At 39.3% G+C, this 18796-nt stretch overlaps 1 protein-coding gene across 1 annotated transcript in view; it reads right to left on the reverse strand.

The window, feature by feature from the left end:
- PRRC1 (proline rich coiled-coil 1) overlaps positions 1-6498 on the reverse strand; it is a 114353-nt gene extending 107855 nt beyond the window's left edge. The window contains exon 1 of the mRNA XM_086410499.1: positions 6253-6498. The gene's annotated coding sequence lies outside the window, so the exon portion shown is untranslated. The remainder of the gene's footprint in view (positions 1-6252) is intronic.
- Between the last annotated feature and the right edge of the window lie 12298 nt (positions 6499-18796).

Raw genomic sequence — 18796 nt, forward strand, 5'->3', positions numbered from 1 at the left:
GCATGTCCTTCCAGAACTTTTCTGTGCATATACAAATGTTTATAACCTGATGACATGTTACAAAACCTATTTCTGGATTGAAATAATTCACACAGAGCCAGTACTAAATTTTAAATAAAAATAATTATAAAGTCATTGAAAAAATAAACTTATCTTTAAAACATACCATAAGCCCAGGTAATTTTCTGATATTTTTACCAGTTTTTCACCTTGAATATATATTTACCATCTTACAACAATTGATTTGAGAGTATATACTCTAATTTACAACTCCTGTCAGACATCCTCAGTTGTAAATGTCATGGGAACACAGAATCAGTGTTGTGTTAACTCCTGAGTTGTAACCTCTCTTTAAATGACTTAAGGTTCCCTTTTCATTTCTGACCCTATGGCCACCTTCTTGAGAGCCGAATTAAATTCTTTGTTGAGTCCATAAAGTGAGGATCTCTGAGGCCCTTTTAGAGAATCTCCCATCAGGTCTACTGAGTTATTTCTCTCAGGATGAATAGAGATTATTAGGTTTAGAGATGAATATTACCTTTTATATTCCCAGTGGGAACATAAAAAGGAGACAGTTGTGACAAAATCTAAACTTGAATCTTTGCTTTTAAAATGTGTTAAATACTAGCAAACTGAATCCAACAACATATTAAAAGGATCATACACTATGATAAAGTGAAATTTATCCTAGGGATGCAAAGATTTTTCAGTGTCTACAAATCCGTATGATACACCACATTAACAAGCTGAAGAACAAAAATCATACGATCATCTCAATACATGCAAGAAAAGCTTTTGACAAAATTCAGTACCCGTTTATGATAAAAACAACGTAATATAGGCCATACATGAGAAATCCATAGCTAACATCACTATAAAAAACTATGATCATGGCATTCAGTCACTTTATGACAAGTAGAAGGGGAAAACGTGGACGCAGTGACAGATTTTATATTCTTGGACTCCAAAATCACTGTGGACAGTGACTACAGCCATGAAATTAAAACATGCTTGCTCCCTGGAAGAAAAGCTATGACAAACCTAGACAGTGTATTAAAAAGCAGAGACACCACTTTGCTGACCAAAGTCTGTAATAGTCAAAGCTATGGTTTTTCCAGCAGTCATGTACAGATGTGAGAGTTGGACCATAAAGAAGGTTGAGCACCAAAGAATTAATGCTTTCAAATTATGGTGCTGGAGAAGACTCTTGAGAGTCCCTTGGATGGCAAGATCAAACCAGTCAATCCTAAAGGAAATCAACTCTGAATATTCATTGGAAGGACTGATGCTGAAGCTGAAGCTTCAGTACTTTGGCCGCCTGATGCAAAGAGCCAACTCATTGGAAAACACTCTGATTCTGTTAAAGATTGAAGCCAAAGAAGTGGGTAGCAGAGGATGAGATGGTTAAACAGCATCACCAACTCAATGGACATGTGTGGCTTCCACATTGTGCCAGACAGAGGAACCTGGTATGCAACAATCCACTGGGTTGTTCAGACTCAGAGACTGAACAGCATCATTCTCAATGGTGAAAAGCTGAGAACATTTCCTCTAAGATCAAGAACAAGACAAAGATGTCCACTCTCACTACATTTATTCAATAATAGATTTGAAAGTCCTCACCAATGCAATCAGAGGAGAGAAAGAAATAGCAGGAATTCAAATTGGAAAAGAATTTAAACCAGCATTGTAGGTGACATGATATTATAGATAGAAAACCCTAAAGATGCTATCAGAGATCTACTAGAGCTCGTCGATGAATTCAATAAAGTTGCAGGATACAAAGTTAATACACAGAAGTCTCTTGCACATTTATGCACTAATAATGAAAGATCATAAAGAGAAGTTAAGAAAAAAATCCCATTTACCTTTGCATCAAAAAGACCAAAGTACCTGGAAATAAACCTACCTAAGGCAATGGCACCCACTCCAGTACTCATGCCTGGAGAATCCCATGGACAGAGGAGCCTGGTGGGCTGCAGACCATGGGGTCGTGAAGAGTCGGACACGACTGAGTGACTTCACTTTCACTTTTCCCTTGCATGCATTGGAAAAGGAAATGGCAACCCACTCCAGTGTTCTTGCCTGGAGAATCCCAGGGACGGGGGAGCCTGGTGGGCCACCGTCTATGGGGTCGCACAGAGTCAGACACGACTGAAGCAACTTAGCAGCAGCAGCAGTAAGGAGCCAAAAGACCTATACTCTGAAAACTACACAACACTGATGAAAGAAATTGAAGATGACACAGATAGAATGATACACCACGTTCTTGGATTGGAAAATTTAATATTGTGAAAATGACTATATTACCCAAAGCAATTCCCAAAGCGATCTACAGATCCAGTGCAATCCCTATCAAAAGAATAATGGCACTTTTCACAAAACTAGGAAAAAATGTTTTAGTCTGTATGCAAATACAAAAGACCCTGAAGAGCCAAAGGAATCCTGAGGGGAAAAAAGCCACTGGAAGAATCAGGTTTCCTCACTTGAGAATATACTACAAAGCATTAGTCATCAAAACTATATGGTACTGGCACAAAAACAGACATGTTGATAAATGAAACAGGACAGAAAGTGTAGAAATAAACCCACACACCTATGGTCCATTAGTCCACAATAAAGGAGGAATGAATATACCTGAATAAAAGACAGTCTCTTCAACAAGTGGTGCTAGGAAATCTGTACAGCTACATGTAAAAGAATGAAATTAGAATACTCGCTAACACCATACACAAAAATAAACTCAAAATGGATTAAAGACCTAAATGTAAGGCAAGATACTATAAAACTCTTAGAGGAAAACATAGAAAGAACACTCTCTGACATGAATCACAGCAGTATCGTTTTGGATCCACCTCCTACAGTAATGAAAATAAAAACAAAAATCAACAAATGGGGGCTCATTAAATTTAAAAGTTTTTGTACAACACAGCAAGGGAAATCATATGAGAAAAAATATTTGCAAATGATACAACCAACAAGTGATTAATCTCCATAAAATACATAACATACATGTGAGCTCACATGAAGCTCTATAACAAAAAGACAAACCACCCAATCAATAAAAGCACATGAAACTGTGGTCAACATCAGTAATTATTCAGTTCAGTTCAGTCACTCAGTCGTGTCCGACTCTTTGCGACCCCATGAATCGCAGCACGCCAGGCCTTCCTGTCCATCACCAACTCCCGGAGTTCACTCAGACTCACGTCCATCGAGTCAGTGATGCCATCCAGCCATCTCATCCTCTGTTGTCCCCTTCTCCATAATTATTAGAGACATTCAAATCAAAACCACAGTGAGCTATAACCTCACACCAGTCAGAATGGCTATCATCAAAAATTCTACAAATAATAAATGCTGGGGTGGGGGGAACCCTCCTACACTGTGGATGGGAACGTAAATTGGTACAACCAACATGGAGAACAGTATAGAAGTTCCTTATAAAACTAAGAGTAGAGCTCCCATATGATCCAGAAGTCCCACTCCAAGACAAATATCCAGAGAACACCATACTTCAAAATGATACATGTAACTCAATGTTCATTGCAGCACTATTTATAATAGTGAATACATGGAAGCAACCTAAATGTCCACTGATAGATGAATGGATAAAGATGTTGTGGTATATATATACACAATGGAATATTACTCAACCACAAGAAAGAATGAAACAATGCCATTTGCAGCAAAATGGTTGGACCTAGAGATCATCGTACTAAGTGAATTAAGTCAGACAAATATCACATGATATCACATATATGAGGGATCTCAAAAAAGATGCAAATAAACTTATTTACAAAACAAACAGATTCACAGACCTCAAAAACAAATTTATGGTTACCAAAGGGGAAACATGGTAGGGAGAGATAAATTAGGAGTTTGAAATTAACATATGTACACTACTGTATATGGATGCTTGGGGCTAGTGCACTGGGACGACCCAGAGGGATGGTATGGGGAGGGAGGAGGGTTCAGGATGGGGAACACGGGTATACCTGTGGTGGATTCATTTTGATATTTGGCAAAACTAATACAATTATGTAAAGTTTAAAAATAAAATAAAATAAAATAAAATAGTTAACCAACAATGACCTACTGAATAGCACAGGAAACTACTCAATATTCTGTTTTAACCTATATGAAAAAGAAATCTGAAGAAGAATGGATATATGCATATAATCAACGGAATCACAGCTATATACTTGAAACACAACATTGTAAATCAGCTGTATCCCAATATAAAATAAAAATTAAATTTAAAAATTGTGAAAGAAAGAGGAAACTGAAAAAGCAGAAATTTTTAAAAAGTGCAGTAGAACCTGCCGAATTAATTGCCCTTTACTAAAAATTCACAACTATTGCCAGGCCATATGTCTAAGAAACTCTCTATATCCAAGCATATCTTCATAACGCATCCCAGTTCAGACATACATGCTCATAGCTAAGCCAGAAGTGACTGAAGCTGAACTCAAGACAAACTGCCTTTTACCTCTGTCCATCTCCCCTGGCCTGGACAACCACACATAGGAATGTTTGCTGGGTTAGAGAGGACACACCGGATATTCACAAGATACCTGTACACATTGGTTTATTAATTCAGGCTGAGTTTCTCCTCTGATTAGACACAAACTTATGAATGGAACTAAGGTTCTTTGTTCAATATTTGGAAAGATTTCTCTTCCTCCCTGAGTTTGTATTGAGGCACAATTTCACTTCTTGGATAACTCATTTGATTTCTGACTGAACTTTGGTCCATGAGAATTCAAAGCCCTTCAGTGGAAACTGCCAAGTTATCCTGAGCTTGGACTTCCTGTATTTCATATTAGCTGCCTCACAGAAACTTTACAATGCTAAGAAAAACAGTCAAGACCTAGGGCATTGAATCTGTGTGGATGTGGTCAGACTTTACACTCCAATGAGAGCTCAAAGCTGTGGACTAGTGGTTTAAAAAAAAAAAAAAGCCCAGCCCCATCTCATTGATGTGCTGAAAAACGGTGAAAAAAATCTTTAGCTTTCAAAAGTGATAAATGACCATACTTCATTTTTTTTCAGGCCATGGAAATACTTAACAAACAAACATAGAATAGATTACATATGATGCTGAATCTAGGCAAAACCCTGCTGATAGCAGAGATGGCAGCAAGTATTGAAAAGTCGTAAGATCACTGCACAAGGTAACTGAAAATAATTGCAGAGAAATAAAAGGTTAACAGAGGTATCCAAGCCCTATTTCTCTTGGATTTGTCTTACTAATTTATGCAACTGTTTGAATGTCTTGATCAGATATAAATGAAATCACTTGTTACTTAAAATAGAAAGTGATTTATTGCCCAGCAGGGTTTTGACAGGAAAGGTTTCAGCCATTATTCCATACATATTTGGATAAGAAAATCCGGAGGGAAAAAGTGTAGAATTGGAAAGTTTGAATGAATTTTAGACTCATTCAAATGAATAAGTAATAACTTATTACCTGAGTAATAACTTAGATAATAACTGACTCAAGAAGTGAAAGATATGTCTGATTACAATGATTTTAGTGGCTGCTTTTAAATAAATATTGTGAATCTTATTCTTGGGATGCATAGTTGCATTTTAATATTTTAGAACTTTTCATGGATTCATGAAGTACAAGTTACTGAGGAAACACATTAATAGTTTTCCTCCTGGCTTTGCCATCAAACACCAGAAAGAATGGTTGCTACACACAAGGAAGAAAACTCAATTTAGACTAGAAGCTTCCAAAGGGTAAAAATTTTCTAAATGTACAACATTTCACTCTGCACCATACACATGGAAACCATTACACGAAATACTAAAATGAAACTTTCAAAATGCACATTTTCCCCATTATCAAAAGAAAACAGCTGAAATGTTAATAATTGAGAATTTCCAGTAAAACAAAGTAGGCCCTTCTTAGTGTGGTATTGAACCGAGGAATAAGGATCTTTGGCACATTCAAGAGGAAAGAAAAATTCAGCATTTGTTTGCAACACAATTTCACAGTCCTAATTTTAAAAAGTCAAAATTTACTTGATATAAAAATGGTATTTTAGACTTCCAGCTTCCAGTCCTGCATGTAAGGAGCTTAGAAGTCGCCACTTCATTTTAATAACCAGTAAAAAGTCAAACAGACTAAAGAATCAGCAATTGTTCTTAAATCCATCAGAAAAGGGAGGTCACAGGGCAGACCACTGCTCTCAAAATTGAAGAGACAGACAGATGGATAGAGAGAGTAGAGTCATGACTCACCAGAGCAGAAACGGCTGCAGGAAGCAGTGCTGAGGCAGAAAAACCCATGCTGGAGGCTCAGTGTGGACAAATCTGAGAATTAAAAACTCTAGAGGGGCCCAGTCATGGGGGACCTCCGTGCTTTCATGAGCTCCAGGAGCTCAGACTAGGTTCTCACAGTGAATATCAGAGGAAAATCCTCTCCAGCTTCTACTGGGGTGCGGGGTAGGGGTACCATTTTGCAACACACCAGAGCACGCCCTTAACAAGCTTAACTCAGGAGAAACTAATTAAGCACAGCCTAACCTGCTGGGCTTTTATCACAGCCTATCTGACTTGGGGGTTTCCCAGCTGGCACAGTGGTAAAGAATCCACCTGCCAATGCAGGAGACCCAAGAGACGTGGTTCATCCCTGGGTTGGGAAGATCCCCTGGAGGAGGAAATGGCAACCCACTCCAGTATTCTGGCCGGAAAATTCCATGGACACAAGAGCCTCGCAGGGAGTCGGACATGACTAAGCAACTGAGCACATGTGCAACTGACCTGGCAGGAGGGAAATTTTAGCCTTTTCTCATCAACTTGTCCCACCTAAAAATTGAGAGCACCTGTGAAGTTCACAGCCCAGAAGCAAGGCTCAGAAAGCAAGGCTGAGACCCATCACAGAATTAAAGAACACTTCCCCTGTTTGGGAGAGAATGGATACATGTATATGTATGGCTGAGTTCATTTGCTGTCCACCTGAAACTATCACAACATTGTTAATTGGATATACTCCAATATAAAATAAAAAGTTAAAAAAGAGAATGCTCTCCTTCCCTCCATACTTCATCACTGCATTACTGAAGACCTATTTATCTCAGTTCCCTTTACCTAATACCTCATGTACATCTTTTAACAAAAAATTATGAGGCATAGTAAAAGGCAAAAGCAAAGTTTGAAGAGATGAACAAGCATCAGAACCAGAGTCAGACATGGCACCAAGGTTGGAATTACCAGACCAGGAATTTTAGAAAGCTATGATTAAGGTATTTAATGGCAAAATATACAACATGCAAGAACAGGTGGATAATATAAGCAGATAAATGGAAATTCTAAGAAAGAATAACAAAGAAATGCTAGAGATCAAGAATACTGTAACAGAAATAAATGCATTTGATGGGTTCACAGTAGACTGAACACAGTTGAGGAAAGAACCTCTGAACTTGAGAACATAACAGAACTTCTAAAACTTGAAAGCAAAGAGAAAGAAAAAACAGAACAGAATATTTAAGAACTGTGGGACAGCTATGCATAATGGGAACAGCAAAAGGAAAATAAACAGACAGTATTTAAGCAATAAGCAAGAATTTCCCCCAAATTAATGTCAGACACTAACCTACAGATGAAGTGGAGAAGATTGGTGAAAGAATAGACCGACGGGAGCAGAAGAGACAGCACAGCCATGAGCCACGTAAATATAGTCAACCGATCTTTGATAAAGAAACGAAGGCAAGATAATGGAGCAAGGACTGTTTTTTCAACAAACGGTGCTAGGACAACCGGACATCCACTAGCAAACAATGAATCCAGACGAAGACTACACCCTTCACAAAAGTTAACTCAAAATGGATCAAAGACCTAAATATAAGATGCGAAACTGTAAACTTCCTATAAAATAACACAGGAAAAAACCTAGATGATCTTGGATACGATGATGTCTTTTTAGATTCATCATCAAGATATGATCCATACAAGAAAGAATTGATAAGCTGGGCTTCATTAAAATGAAAACTTCTGCTCTGCAAAAGACAATATCAAAAGCATGAGAAGATAAGTCACTAAATCAACTATGTGTTGTTGTTGTTCGGTCATTGTTGTGTCCAATTCTCTGAGATCCCGTGGACTGTAGCCTGCCAGGCTCCTCTGTCCATGGGATTTCCCAGGCAAGAATACTAGAGTGGGTTGCCATTTCCTTCTCCAGGGGATCTTCCCAACTCAGAGATCCAACCCAAATCTCCTGCACTGGCAAGTGGATTCTTTACCACTGAGTTACCAGGGGAACCCGTTCATTGTAAGTGACAATGCAAAATGACCAGCCACTTTGAAAGACAGTTTGACAGTTTTTTACAACACTGAACATTTCCTTGCTACACAATCCAATGATTACACTCTTTGACTTTCATCTAAATGAATTGTAAACTTATGCCCACACAAAAACCTGCACATAGATACTTATTGCAGCTTTATTTATAACTGTCAAAACTTGGAAGCAATCAAGATGTCCTTTAGTAGGTGAATGGGTTCATCCACATAGTGGAGTATTATTTAACACCAAAGAGAAACGAGTTATCAAGCTATGAAAAGACATGGAGAAAGCTTTTCCATGCATATTACCAACTTAAAGAAGCCAATCTGAAAAAGCTACATACATATGATTCCAGCTATATGACATTCCAGAAAGTGCAAAACAATAGAGAGAGTAAGGGGTTAGTGGGGAGAGACGGAGAAGGCAATGGCACCCCACTCTAGTACTCTTGCCTGGAAAATCCCATGAACGGAGGAGCCTGGTAGACTGCAGCCCATGGGGTCACGAAGAGTCAGATGACTGAGCGGCTTCACTTTCATGCATTGAGGAAGGAAATGGCAACCCACTCCAGTGTTCTTACCTGGAGAATCCCAGGGACAGGGGAGCCTGGTGGGCTGCCGTCTATGGGGTCGCACAGAGTCGGACGCGACTGAAGTGACTTAGCAGCAGCAGCGGCAGCAGTGGGGAGAGAGGAATGAATAGGTAGGACACAGAAGATTTTTAGGGCTGTGAAGCCACTCTGCACAATACTACAATGACGGGTAAATGTCACTATACCTGTATGTACATTAGTCAAAATCCATAAAATGCACAACAGCAAGAATGAACCCTAATGTAAACTACAGACTTTGAATCATAATGATTGGTAGTAATAAATGTAACACTTTGGTGAGGATATTGATATCAGGGAAGTGGTACAACAGGAACATTTTTTGGGGAACAACAGAATGGTTCCAAATAGGAAAAGGAGTTCGTCAAGGCTGTATATTGTCACCCTGTTTATTTAACTTATATGCAGAGTACATCATGAGAAACGCTGGACTGGAAGAAACACAAGCTGGAATCAAGATTGCCGGGAGAAATATCAATAACCTCAGATATGCAGATGACACCACCCTTATGGCAGAAAGTGAAGAGGAACTCAAAAGCCTCTTGATGAAAGTGAAAGTGGAGAGTGAAAAAGTTGGCTTAAGCTCAACATTCAGAAAACGAAGATCATAGCATCCGGTCCCACCACTTCATGGGAAATAGATGGGGAAACAGTGGAAACAGTGTCAGACTTTATTTTTCTGGGCTCTAAAATCACTGCAGATGGTGACTGCAGCCATGAAATGAAAAGACGCTTACTCCTTGGAAGGAAAGTTATGACCAACCTGGATAGCATATTCAAAAGCAGAGACATTACTTTGCCAACAAAGGTCCGTCTAGTCAAGGCTATGGTTTTTCCTGTGGTCATGTATGGATGTGAGAGTTGGACTATGAAGAAGGCTGAGCGCCAAAGAATTGATGCTTTTGAACTGTGGTGTTGGAGAAGACTCTTGAGAGTCCCCTGGACTGCAAGGAGACCCGACCAGTCCATTCTGAAGGAGATCAGCCCTGGGTGTTCTTTGGAAGGAATGATGCTGAAGCTGAAACTCCAGTACTTTGGCCACCTCATGCGAAGAGTTGACTCATTGGAAAAGACTCTGATGCTGGGAGGGATTGGGGGCAGGAGGAGAAGGGGACGTCAGAGGACGAGATGGCTGGATGGCATCACTGACTCGATGGATGTGAGTCTGAGTGAACTCTGGGAGTTGGTGAGGGGCAGGGAGGCCTGGCGTGCTGCGATTCATGGGGTCACAAAGAGTTGGACATGACTGAGCGACTGATCTGATCTGATCTATGTAATTTTATGCTCAAAATTGATGTAAACCTAAGATGGTTCTAAAAAATGAAGTTCATTAATATATTTAAAAATAGTTTTCTAACATGAGATTATCCCTGTATTAAAATAATATTTGCTGTTTTCACAGCAGCATCATTCCACAAAGGTTAGGGCTTTTCCACAAATTATCTCACGGACATTTTTTCCCCATTCTTATTTCTCTGATGTCATCAGTCGCTGGAAACACCAGATGTTACTCCTATGGTGTAAGTAATTTAAACAGAGCTACCCAGAAGGTTCATCTTAGAGCTGAACAGGTTTAATCAGGATTTGGAACTACTAGTTTATCTTTTCCTATCTTAGTGTCCACCCATGACTAAGAATCTACTAAATGACTAATCACCCCAGAAGTGTATCTTATGCCATTCTACTAATTCTAGAAAATTACATTTATATCCCTTCTTCCTACAATGATAACTTTGGTAAATTTGAGCTTCAACAAAATATTTAAACATCTCAAAGTTATTTTATATTATTTTCCAGTAAGTGGCACATTCACCTGGAGATTTCAAATATATACTTTACATCTTATGCCAATTGCATGAAGAATAATTCTATGGAGAATTCTTTTCAATTCTAAAAGAATAGTATCTTTTCAGGTGAATAGACTAGAGTCAAGTGAAATGAACTTTCATGATCAAGATCACAGGTGTCTAAACTGAAAATCACCAATCCTGCCACTCCATATTTCTTGTTTTTTTTCCTATCATTTTCAAATAATATTGACTTAGAGTATGTTCTCATTCGGACAAAGAATTTAAAGTAGTCACATTAAAACCACTAATAAAGCACTGCAAAAGCAGGCAATGAAGATAGTAAGGTCTATGTAAAATAAATATGGAGACTTACTGCAACTGTAATTAACCATGGAATTGAGGTCAGAATCGCTAAAACATACTACCAATATTCTCTTTGCAATATGAAGCAATGTCACTTGGAAGAGATGGTGTGGTCTGTATGTAGTGGGATGGACGTGGGGAAGGAGTTCACAGAAGGTTGAGACGATCCTCTGTAGACTAGCAGAGGGAAATCAAGGAACATCTTCCAATTCTATTAAGAAAGGCTGCAGACCATCTACTCTAGTCAACAATGTAATAATTACACACAAGCAACAGGCTCCAGTTCGATGTGCTTTAGGTAACAAGATGCTGAGAATAGCTGTGAGTAAAAAAATGTCAAGAAGAAATCCACTGGGACTAGAGGATTTGGGTACTGGCTGATCACACCCTTAAGAGGTGAGGTCACCAGGCATCTCTGTCATTGGCTCACAGCACTTCCTGCCTCTCAGAGAAGTTGCTGGTTTTCCAAAATTCCTCTGAGGTTTTCCTGGGAGAACTGATTTTCTCTTAGCTTCTGAACCAATTTCTTACAATATAAGAGCTCTGACTAAAAAGCAATGAGTCTAAGTTTTTGTTTTAATGACTAATTCAGGATGTAAACACTAAGCAAAATTTTCCTTGAAATAATCACCTTGGGCTGTGACAAATTTTTTTTTAGAGATGGTGTCTTGACTTAAATCAGTCTGCCTTTAACCAGTAACTGCCAAAGAAGAAATTTTTACTAAGCATAACATTTTAAAACACAGCCAAGTAGGAGACTTGGGTTCGATCCCTAGGTCAGGAAGAGTCTCTGGAGGAAGACACGGCAACCTACTCCAGTATTCTTGCCTGGGAATCCCCATGGACAGAGAAACTTGGCAGGCTATAGTCCATGAAGTTAAGAGTCGGACATGACTGCGTGCATGAGCACGCACACTTAAAAGCATTAATGAAGCACATCGTGTTCTTACATGTGTTTGTTCAATCAAAATTACCTTATGAAACCCTATTTTATTTATACCAGGTGCTCAGCTCATAGAAGAACTGGTTACCCTACTAAATGAAACAGTGCTCTTTTCATATCCAAAAGACATTTTCTAGTGATTAATATGGCCCCATGGTTCCCCATTCTAGGTTTAAGGGTATCCATTGGTAATCACCTTATACTTTTCACTGTGAGGGAAAATAGCAGTATTTTCAGCCTCGGCATGTTTCCCCAGCTTTCTCCCCTCTTTGTATCCTTTTAAAATAATACATTCTTTCTGGAGATCAACATTTCAGTTTAGCCCCTCCAGATTCTCTTTCAACATCTCAGGCAGGTAAGAAAAATCCTGCCTTTCATTCTGATGATTTAAAATTACCTTGGTCAAGTGACTCCACTCTAGTTTGTTTTTTACCAGAAAAGAAAATCTACCTACAGCACAAATAAAATATTCGTAAAAATTTTTAATTTAATAAACATATGGCCACAATTCAAACATAAAGGACAGCAATTGATACTTAGCAATGCCCAGCTACTTAGTGAGTAGAAATATTAAAGTGAATCTTTTTAAGCTTAGAATTATTTTAATTTTAAACCAATGTATTTTCATTAGGAAAATGAAATTGGGAGAATGCTACAAATCCCTGCTTTTTCATTCTTTTCAGAGAGCTGACTGTTAAACATTTACCAGCGTTACCACTGGGGTCACTAGGCTGAGACCAAGGAAAGAAAGAGCCATTGAATTTAAGTAACAGAACTGACTGCCATCATAAAGCAGAGCAGTCAGATGTGTTTGCACAGGGCCGATTTCACAACATGTATTTTTACCTCAGAATGCTTGGGTCTACATTCTCCTTAGGCTGATGCAAGCCCAGTCCTGTGAAGCAGAGACAGAAGGAAGATCCTGGAGTACCAGCACAGTTTCAAGAAAGGTCAGGTCAGGCCAGTGGGGAGTCTTTGAGCCAAAGTCACCCATCAAAGGAGTTCCTCATTTCAAAGTTAAGGACTTTCCTTGGTTTCCTTCCTGCACTCAATCATCACCTGAGAGCAGCCCATGGAAAGCAAGACCTCGGAGCAAATGTTGTACAGGCAGACATGGGGACAGAGGGAGAGATGGGGAGAAGTGCCAGGAAGAAGAAGATGAGGGAGGGTCTGGGCACGGAATGAAGACCAGCATATGGCACAACTGAGCTGTAATAGAAGGTTCATGGATGTAAAGATTGGGAGAAGTTGAGTGTAACATTTCCCACTAAAATAAACTCCCTACCAATACCTGCCAGAAAATTCAATGGAACTGCTCTTGACATCCAAAACCTCTGGAACTGGGGCTCTCAGCTTTGTGGGTAAAATATCAAAGACCTGACTTAAGCTTTGAAATAAAATTGTAAAATATTTTGCTAGACAGGTTGTAGTTATCCTATAGCCCTTTATGTTACTAGCTTCCTGAACCTTCAGCTCTCATCATGAATTATTGCCAATTATAGAATGGGACAGAAGGAGCAATATTTCCAAATCATCTGAAAAAAATGCTGAGGAATAACAAAGTTAAACCTGGCATTGCCAAAGTAAGCAGAAGCCATTATTCATTCATTCATTACGTAATCATTGTAACTTTCCTCTACAGTTGCATGTGGATATATTGACTATATTATTCCATTCAGTTCAGTCGCTCAGTCGTGTCTGACTCTTTGCGACCCCATGAATCGCAGCACGCCAGGCCTCCCTGTCCATCACCAACTCCTGGAGTTGACTCAGACTCACGTCCATCAAGTCAGTGATGCCATCCAGCCATCTCATCCTCTGTCATCCCCTTCTCCTCCTGCCCCCAATCCCTCCCAGCATCAGAGTCTTTTCCAATGAGTCAACTCTTCGCATGAGGTAGCCAAAGTACTGGAGTTTCAGCTTCACCATCATTCCTTCCAAAGAACACCCAGGGCTGATCTCCTTCAGAATGGACTAGTTGGATCTCTTCACAGTCCAAGGGGCTCTCAAGAGTCTTCTCCAACACCACAGTTCAAAAGCATCAATTCTTCAGCGCTCAGCTTTCTTCACAGTCCAACTCTGACATCCATACATGACCACTGAAAAAACCATAGCCTTGACTAGACAGACCTTTGTTGGCAAAGTAATGTCTCTGCTTTTGAATATGCTATCTAGGTTAGTCATAACTTTCCTTCCAGGGAGTAAGCATCTTTTAATTTCATGGCTGTAATCACCATCTGCAGTGATTTTGGAGCCCAAAAAAATAAAGTCTGACACTGTTTCCACTGTTTCCCCATCTATTTCCCATGAAGCGATGGGACCAGATGCCATGATCTTCGTTTTCTGAATGTTGAACTTTAAGCCAACTTTTTCACTCTCCTCTTTCACTTTCATCAAGAGGCTTTTTAGTTCCTCTTCATTTTCTGCCATAAAGGTGGTGTCATCTGCGTATCTGAGGTTATTGACTATTATATAATATAAAATACTATATTATTATCAAGCCAGGTCATCTATAAGAAATAGGTTATAAAAAAGTCTCTTCTTCTTTAACCATAAAATCAATCTTAAAACATGATTCTGAATATTGGAAAGTGATGACACATACTAGCACCACTTTCTTCATAAATCTTTGTGGTGTGGCATGCTTGGTAGAACTCAAGCATGAATGCTAGCATGAACCTCCAAATCTGCATGGGATATAAAATGACTTCTATGTAAATGAACTTTGGCTTTCATCCACAAGCACTCAATTCTTCACCTTGATGTCAATATGGCATCTAACATTCTATTCTAAACCCTTGGGATGCAATGTCTCAAGTCTCCGATCATGGCTGGACCTTCAGAGAAGTTAGTGTTTCTATCTTCTCTTGATTGTCCTAATATACAAGATGCAGCTAAACTAGCCTGTTTACAGGCAGAACTAACCTGTATGGTTAGGTAGGAGCCTAGAAAAGGGAAAGGCTCAAGCATCAGTCTAGCAGTATTTTCTCTGTGAAGTATTTAGTGGAGGTTTTAAGAAATTAATGGACTTCAAGTTCTGCTCTTACATATTGAAAGATCACTTGCTCCATAAACTTCTCAATCATATGCCAATCATCAAATACACTGTGGCAGGTTGGCTTCTTCAAGGCATATGTGGATTTTTCTATCGCTTTATCATCAGTAAACAAGTCCAGGCCATCAGTATAGGAGGAAGTACAACCCACCATAAGCTGACAGCCATGTACACATTCACTGATTCCTTAAAAGCAATTCAGTAAGGGATGATTGGGCTTCCCTGATAGTTCAGTCAGTGAAGAATCTGCCTGCAATGCAGGAGACTGGGGTTCAATCCCTGGTTTAGGAAGATAACCTGGAGAAGGAAATGGCAAACGACTCCAGTATTCTTGCCTGGAGAATCCCACAGACAGAGGAGCGTGGTGGGCTACAGTCCATGGGGTTGCAAGAGTCAGACATGACTTAGTGACTAAACCATTACCACCAAAGGATGACTGGCTGGTGGTTTGGTATTTCTAGCTTCTCTTGTGCCAGTCTGTCACATAGAGTCCTTTTTCTCTTCCTGTTGCCACAGTCTCTTCCTGATCTATGCCAACTGGATCAGAGATTTCAAGTAGAATGAAATGGGGGCTATTTGGCAATCTCCTGTCAAGTAGCCGTGCTGTCCTAGGAAGAGAGGAGCTGCTGCTGCAGAAGCATAGTAGGCAGGAGAACACGTCAGGCAGTCTTATACCCTTTCCCACCTTGGTATCCTCCCCTTTCTTGCTTCCACCCTACACTCTCTCTATTCATTATATCTTAACTTTGTAAGCACTCTGTTAATTCTACTTGTATCATTTTAATTTTTTCTAGTCTTAGAGTTCAGAAAACTCATCAGGAGTTATCTGTTTCCATGTTTTTTTCATTAATTATCTTTCATTTGTCCAGTAGATCCTTTCATAACTGAAATAAAGATCTAAAAACCTGAAAGATTCACAGTACACAAGAGTATAGATTATGGAATTTTTGTTCTATATTTCTTTGGTTACTACTTCAATTGTTTTCCCTTCTCACTATTGGGTCTCTTGGATGAGTCTTTTCCGATTCTCTTACTCATACTTACCGTTTTTTAAATTTTCTCTTGATTGCATTTCTCAGTAGTTACCATATTTTTTGTTTTTACATTCTTCTATTAAATTTTCAAGTGGGCCCTAGGAAGCATCACTATGAACAAACCTAGTGGAGGTGATGGAATTCCAGTTGAGCTATTTCAATTCCTAAAAGATGATGCTGTTAAAGAGCTGCACTCAATATGCCAGCAAATTTAGAAAACTCAGCAGTGGCCACAGGACTGGAAAAGGTCAGTTTTTCATTCCAATCCCAAAGAAGGGCAACACCAAAGAATGCTCAAACTACCACACAACTGTACTCATCTCTCACGGTAGCAAAGTAATGCTCAAAATTCTCCAAGCCAGGCTTCAACAGTACATAAATGGTGAACTCCCAGATGTTGAAGCTGGTTTTGGAAAAGGCAGAGGAACCAGAGATCAAATTGTCAACATCCGCTGGATCATGGAAAAAGCAAGAGAGTTCCAGAAAAACATCTATTTCTGCTTTACTGACTATGCCAAAGCCTTTGACTATGTGGATCACAATAAACTGTGGAAAATTCTGAAAGAGATGGGAATACCAGACCACCTGACCTGCCTCCTGAGAAATCTGTATGCAGGTCAGGAAGCAACAGTTAGAACTGGACATGGAACAACAGACTGGTTCCAAACAGGGAAAGGAGTATGTCAAGGCTGTATATTGTCACCCTGCTTATTTAACTTCTATGCAGAGTACATCATGAGAAACCCTGGGCTGGAAGAAGCACAAGCTGAAATCAAGATTGCTGGGAGAAATATCAATAATCTCAGATACACAGATGACACCACCCTTATGGCAGAAAGTGAACAGTAACTAAAGCACCTCTTGATGAAAATGGAAGAGGAGAGTGAAAAAGTTGGCTTAAAACTCAACATTCAAAATAAGATCATGGCATCTGTTCCCATCACTTCATGGCAAATTGATGGAGAAACAATGGAAATAGTGACACACTTTATTTTGAGGGGCTCCAAAATCACTGCAGATGGTGACTGCAGCCATGAAATTAATAGATGCTTGCTCCTTGGAAAAAAGTTATGACCAACATAGACAGCATATTAAAAAGCAGAGACATTACTTTGCCAACAAAGGTCTGTCTAGTCAAAGCTATGGCTTTTCCAGTAGTCATGTATGGATGTGAGAGTTGGACTATAAAGAAAGCTGAGCACTGAAGAATTGACGGTTTTGAACTCTGGTGTTGGAGAAGACTATTGGGAGTCCCTTGGATTGCAAGAGATCCAACCAGTCCATCCTAAAGGAAATCAATCCTGAATATTCATTGGAAAGACTGATGCTGAAGTTGAAACTCCAATACTTTGGCCACCTGATGCAAAGAACTGACTCACTGGAAAAAGACCCTGATGCTGGGAAAGACTGAAGGCGGGAGAGAAGGGGACGACAGAGGATGAGATGGTTGGATGGCATCACTGACTCGATGGACATGAGTTTGAGCAAGATTTTGGAGTTGGTGATAGACAGGGAAGCCTGGCATGCTGCAGTCCATGGGGTTGCAAAGAGTCAGATATGACTGAGCAACTGAACTGAACTGATTAAATTTCCAAATTGAGAAATCCTTATCTCCAGTTCTAGGAAACTCACTCTGGTCCTATAATTATATGCCCCGCTTCCCTGGTAGTTCAGTGATAAAGAATCTGCCTGTCAATACAAGAGATTCAGGTTCAATCCCTGGGTTGGGAAGATCCCCTGGAGAAGTAAGTGTTTGTAGATATAATTAAAGTTATTAAATTCTCGCAAAACCCTTTGTACTATTATTTCCAACATATTATAATACAGAAACCAAGGTCCTGAGAAGTTAAGTAGCTTACCAAAGTCATGCAGCTAAAGTAGATGCTTTATTCCTTTCATGAAATAATGAGCTACTTGAGCTCACATCTTCTACATCTCTGCAGCCCCAACTGCTCTTGGCACTCAAGCCCTCAGTAAATAGTGATTGAGAGAAGCAGCAATGCTTTATTCATATCTGAGCCCTAGAACACAGGGCTATAAAGTGCTGCTGCTGCTGCTAAGTTGCTTCAGTTGTGTCTGACTCTGTGCGACCCCATAGACGGCAGCCCACCAGGCTCCTCTGTCCACAGGATTCTCCAGGCAAGAATACTGGAGTGGGTTGCCATTTCCTTCTCCAGCTATAAAGTGAGACCTCCAAAAAATTTTAAATTTTAAAATGAAGCATTAACAGGTTACTGAGATTTAAAAAGCAAATCCACATAAGATAACCTGAAGTTTTTTACAGAGACCTGAATCTCAGGCACTAACTTGGGTTCCAGGGATCCAAATATGAACAAAAATGTTGCCTCTGTCTTTAAAGAACAAGTGATCTGGAGAAAAAGCAGGTATATAAGCAATTAAATATAATAAAATATAGTTGTTTTTTAAAAAATGTATATATAGTGCTGTGATCACAGATAAAAATATATTAAATTTTTTTCCAGTAGCATCATAGTTTTTCCCCTCTTTAACAATAGAATCAAACATAGCAATAAACACTACTTTAAAGTTTTTATTAGAAAGTTTATTACATTAATCTACAAACTCATTTGGTCATATATATAAGAATGTTGGCTAATACTGATGAAAGTTTAATCATCTTTGGGAAAAGAGATATTTTAACACTGAAAGCATTTTTTGTTTGCTACAAGCACATACATCCTAAT

The sequence above is a fragment of the Bos grunniens genome, chromosome 7 (genome assembly GCF_055505025.1).
Source record: "Bos grunniens cultivar Pamir isolate PY7600 chromosome 7, Bosgru_T2T1.0, whole genome shotgun sequence".
Classification (NCBI taxonomy): Eukaryota; Metazoa; Chordata; class Mammalia; order Artiodactyla; family Bovidae; genus Bos; species Bos grunniens.